At 40.6% G+C, this 5833-nt stretch overlaps 1 pseudogene; it reads right to left on the bottom strand.

Moving 5' to 3' along the window:
- Positions 1–1523: 1523 nt before the first annotated feature.
- LOC125937171 (uncharacterized) lies at positions 1524–1611 on the bottom strand (annotated as a pseudogene).
- Positions 1612–5833: the final 4222 nt, after the last annotated feature.

Here is a 5833-nt window from a genome sequence, read left to right as displayed (position 1 = left end):
ACTCCTATTCCCCAGACCCTGGGATTGCCTAATAGCAAAGTGGCAGACCTCACAGGTGTGATGGTGGTGATGGAGGCCAGCCCTGCTCTGCCCCTCTCCAGTGTCACCTCCTCCTCTAAGCTGGGGACCCAGGTCTCCTTTCCAGCACCTGCCATTTTACCTGGTCCTGGTTCTGCTTGTGTGTTCTCACTGTGCAGATTGTTTATTCTCCAAGCCCTGCCTCTTCTGTAAAATTAAAATTTGATTATTTTCTAAAGGGGATTTAAATAAATGCTTTACATTCGTAAATATCAAAATGGAAAACCTGAATTCATCTTGGTTCTCCTTCTACCTCCAAGAAGAGAAAGAACTCTCCAGGGCCAAGGTTTTTTACTTTCACCTAATTCTGTCCCACTCCCACTGCACTGTAGAAGCTGGAAGTCTGAAAACTAAACTTCTTAGCCTCTCCAGGCTCCCTTGCAGCTAGGATTCTAAATTCAATTTTTTCCAGTGTTATTTATTCATGCAAAATTTGGATGGTGGAAGGGATGTGGAGGGTACCTCTGCAGAGATGATGGTTGACAGGCAGCCTGTGACCTCCCAGTTTGCAGTGATGTGTGTGAGAAGACTGTTCTGGTGGCATTTGTGAGGGCAGGAATGAACATAGTCTCATGACCTCCTGCTGCAGCAGTGTGGTCCAGTGGTAGCCCCTGCCTTCCTTACCTCCAGCTCTTCCACAGCTGTTGTGAGCACTGAGGTCCCTTATTAAATGCATTCTAATAGTACCTGCTTACCAGTCCTCCTGCTGGCCCTCTGTTCTGGTTGCCATAGCTATATAACAAACCATTCCCAAACTTAGTGTCATGAAGTAATAATTTTATTTTGCTTACACACAAAAAAAGGCATAGTAGGTATGGCTTGTCTCTGCTCTATGATGTGGGATGAATGAAGCTATGAAGACTTAATGGCTAAGGGTAACTAACCAGTTGGGGGCTGGAGTCACTTAGAGGCCTCCTTACCCACAGGTTTGGTAGTTGATGCTAGCAAGGCTAGAACTTCAGCTGGGACTGTCAATCAGAGCACCCACATGGGGCCGCCCCACACAGCCAGGGCTTCCTCCCAGCATGGTAGCCTTGGGTTGATCAGACTCCTTATATGGCAGCTATGGCTCCCACAGTGAATGTCCCAAGAGAAACAGGTGAAGCTTCCCAGGCTTTTCCAACCTCAGAGGTCACACCTTAACCACTCTCACTGCATTCTTCAGGTTGAAGCAATCACAAGCTGGTCCAGACTCAAAGGGGAGGGGATACAGTCTATATCTCTAGATGGGAGGGGCCTCAAAGAATGTGTGGCCTTAATTTAAAACCCCTTAACCCTCTTTCCACAAAGAATCTATTAATTATGTTTTTTCCAGTTTTACTGAGAAATAGTTGACATGCATCATGGTATAAGTTTAAGGCATACAGTGTGATGGTTTGATTTACACATATTGTGAAATGGTTACCTCAAGAGGTTCAGCAAACATCCATCTTCCCACGTAGACACAAAATATGCATTGTTTCCCAAATTTGTATGTCTTTCTTACATAAGGGCCATGCTAGTCTTCTCTGTGTCCTTCCAATTTTATTTTATTTTTTTTCTTCTTTTTTTTTATTTTTTATTTTTTTAATATATGAAATTTACTGTCAAATTGGTTTCCATACAACACCCAGTGCTCATCCCAAAAGGTGCCCTCCTCAATACCCATCACCCACCCTGCCCTCCCTCCCACCCCCCATCAACCCTCAGTTTGTTCTCAGTTTTTAACAGTCTCTTATGCTTTGGCTCTCTCCCACTCTAACCTCTTTTTTTTTTCCCCTTCCCCTCCCCCATGGGTTTCTGTTACGTTTCTCAGGATCCACATAAGAGTGAAACCATATGGTATCTGTCTTTCTCTGTATGGCTTATTTCACTTAGCATCACACTCTCCAGTTCCATCCACGTTGCTACAAAAGGCCATATTTCATTCTTTCTCATTGCCACGTAGTATTCCATTGTGTATATAAACCACAATTTCTTTATCCATTCATCAGTTGATGGACATTTAGGCTCTTTCCACAATTTGGCTATTGTTGAGAGTGCTGCTATAAACATTGGGGTACAAGTGCCGCTATGCATCAGTACTCCTGTATCCCTTGGGTAAATTCCTAGCAGTGCTATTGCTGGGTCATAGGGTAGGTCTATTTTTAATTTTCTGAGGAACCTCCACACTGCTTTCCAGAGCGGCTGCACCAATTTGCATTCCCACCAACAGTGCAAGAGGGTTCCCGTTTCTCCACATCCTCTCCAGCATCTATAGTCTCCTGATTTGTTCATTTTGGCCACTCTGACTGGCGTGAGGTGATATCTGAGTGTGGTTTTGATTTGTATTTCCCTGATAAGGAGCGACGTTGAACATCTTTTCATGTGCCTGTTGGCCATCCGGATGTCTTCTTTACAGAAGTGTCTATTCATGTTTTCTGCCCATTTCTTCACTGGGTTATTAGTTTTTCAGGTGTGGAGTTTGATGAGCTCTTTATAGATTTTGGATACTAGCCCTTTGTCCGATATGTCATTTGCAAATATCTTTTCCCATTCCGTTGGTTGCCTTTTCGTTTTGTTGATTGTTTCCTTTGCTGTGCAGAAGCTTTTTATCTTCATAAGGTCCCAGTAATTCACTTTTGCTTTTAATTCCCTTGCCTTTGGGGATGTGCCAAGTAAGAGATTGCTACGGCTGAGGTCAGAGAGATCTTTTCCTGCTTTCTCCTCTAAGGTTTTGATGGTTTCCTGTCTCACATTCAGGTCCTTTATCCATTTTGAGTTTATTTTTGTGAACGGTGTGAGAAAGTGGTCTAGTTTCAACCTTCTGCATGTTGCTGTCCAATTCTCCCAGCACCATTTGTTAAAGAGACTGTCTTTTTTCCATTGGCTATTCTTTCCTGCTTTGTCAAAGATTAGTTGGCCATACGTTTGTGGGTCTAGTTCTGGGGTTTCTATTCTATTCCATTGGTCTGTGTGTCTGTTTTTGTGCCAATACCATGCTGTCTTGATGATTACAGCTTTGTAGTAGAGGCTAAAGTCTGGGATTGTGATGCCTCCTGCTTTGGTCCTCTTCTTCAAAATTACTTTGGTTATTCGGGGCCTTTTGTGTTTCCATATGAATTTTAGGAGTGCTTGTTCTAGTTTCGAGAAGAATGCTGGTGCAATTTTGATTGGGATTGCATTGAATGTGTAGATAGCTTTGGGTAATATTGACATTTTGACAATATTTATTCTTCCAATCCATGAGCAGGGAATGTCTTTCCATTTCTTTATATCTTCTTCAATTACCTGCATAAGCTTTCTATAGTTTTCAGCATACAGATCTTTTACATCTTTGGTTAGATTTATTCCTAGGTATTTTATGCTTCTTGGTGCAATTGTGAATGGGATCAGTTTCTTCATTTGTCTTTCTGTTGCTTCATTATTAGTGTATAAGAATGCAACTGATTTCTGTACATTGATTTTGTATCCTGCAACTTTGCTGAATTCATGTATCAGTTCTAGCAGACTTTTGGTGGAGTCTATCGGATTTTCCATGTATAATATCATGTCATCTGCAAAAAGTGAAAGCTTGACTTCATCTTTCCCAATTTTGATGGCTTTGATTTCCTTTTGTTGTCTGATTGCTGATGCTAGAACTTCCAGCACTATGTTAAACAACAGCGGTGAGAGTGGGCATCCCTGTCGTGTTCCTGATCTCAGGGAAAAAGCTCTCAGTTTTTCCCCGCTGAGGATGATGTTAGCTGTGGGCTTTTCATAAATGGCTTTTATGATCTTTAAGTATGTTCCTTCTATCCCGACTTTCTCCAGAGTTTTTATTAAGAAAGGGTGCTGGATTTTGTCAAAGGCCTTTTCTGCATCGATTGACAGGATCATATGGTTCTTCTCTTTTTTTTTTGTTAATGTGATGTATCACGTTGATCGATTTGCGAATGTTGAACCAGCCCTGCATCCCAGGAATGAATCCCACTTGATCATGGTGAATAATTCTTTTTATATGCTGTTGAATTCGATTTGCTAGTATCTTATTGAGAATTTTTGCATCCATATTCATCAGGGATATTGGCCTGTAGTTCTCTTTTTTTACTGGGTCTCTGTCTGGTTTAGGAATCAAAGTAATACTGGCTTCATAGAATGAGTCTGGAAGTTTTCCTTCCCTTTCTATTTCTCGGAATAGCTTGAGAAGGATAGGTATTATCTCTGCTTTAAACGTCTGGTAGAACTCCCCTGGGAAGCCATCTGGTCCTGGACTCTTATTTGTTGGGAGATTTTTGATAACCGATTCAATTTCTTCGCTGGTTATGGGTCTGTTCAAGCTTTCTATTTCCTCCTGATTGAGTTTTGGAAGAGTGTGGGTGTTTAGGAATTTGTCCATTTCTTCCAGGTTGTCCAATTTGTTGGCATATAATTTTTCATAGTATTCCCTGATAATTGTTTGTATCTCTGAGGGATTGGTTGTAATAATTCCATTTTCATTCATGATTTTATCTATTTGGGTCATCTCCCTTTTCTTTTTGAGAAGCCTGGCTAGAGGTTTGTCAATTTTGTTTATTTTTTCAAAAAACCAACTCTTGGTTTCGTTGATCTGCTCTACCGTTTTTTTAGATTCTATATTGTTTATTTCTGCTCTGATCTTTATTATTTCTCTTCTTCTGCTGGGTTTAGGCTGCCTTTGCTGTTCTGCTTCTATTTCCTTTAGGTGTGCTGTTAGATTTTGTATTTGGGATTTTTCTTGTTTCTTGAGATAGGCCTGGATTGCAATGTATTTTCCTCTCAGGACTGCCTTCGCTGCGTCCCAAAGCGTTTGGATTGTTGTATTTTCATTTTCGTTTGTTTCCATATATTTTTTAATTTCTTCTCTAATTGCCTGGTTGTCCCACTCATTCTTTAGTAGGGTGTTCTTTAACCTCCACGCTTTTGGAGGTTTTCCAGACTTTTTCCTGTGGTTGATTTCAAGCTTCATAGCATTGTGGTCTGAAAGTATGCATGGTATAATTTCAATTCTTGTAAACTTATGAAGGGCTGTTTTGTGACCCAGTATATGATCTATCTTGGAGAATGTTCCATGTGCACTCGAGAAGAAAGTATATTCTGTTGCTTTGGGATGCAGAGTTCTAAATATATCTGTCAAGCCCATCTGATCCAATGTATCATTCAGGGCCCTTGTTTCTTTATTGACTGTGTGTCTAGATGATCTATCCATTTCTGTAAGTGGGGTGTTAAAGTCCCCTGCAATTACCACATTCTTATCAATAAGGTTGCTTATGTTTATGAGTAATTGTTTTATATATCTGGGGGCTCTGGTATTCGGCGCATAGACATTTATAATTGTTAGCTCTTCCTGATGGATAGACCCTGTAATTATTATATAATGCCCTTCTTCATCTCTTGTTACAGCCTTTAATTTAAAGTCTAGTTTGTCTGATATAAGTATGGCTACTCCAGCTTTCTTTTGGCTTCCAGTAGCATGATAAATAGTTCTCCATCCCCTCACTTTCAATCTAAAGGTGTCCTCAGATCTAAAATGAGTCTCTTGTAGAGAGCAAATAGATGGGTCTTGTTTTTTTATCCATTCTGATACCCTATGTCTTTTGGTTGGCGCATTTAATCCATTTACATTCAGTGTTATTATAGAAAGATACGGGTTTAGAGTCATTGTGATGTCTGTATGTTTTATGCTTGTAGTGATGTCTCTGGTACTTTGTCTCACAGGATCCCCCTTAGGATCTCTTGTAGGGCTGGTTTCATGGTGACAAATTCCTTCAGTTGGAATTTGGGAAGAGCTTTATCTCTC

This window comes from Panthera uncia, assembly GCF_023721935.1.
Source record: "Panthera uncia isolate 11264 chromosome A3 unlocalized genomic scaffold, Puncia_PCG_1.0 HiC_scaffold_11, whole genome shotgun sequence".
NCBI lineage: Eukaryota > Metazoa > Chordata > Mammalia > Carnivora > Felidae > Panthera > Panthera uncia.
Note: the sequence above shows the minus strand (reverse complement) of the source record. Positions and strands in the feature narration are given on the sequence as shown.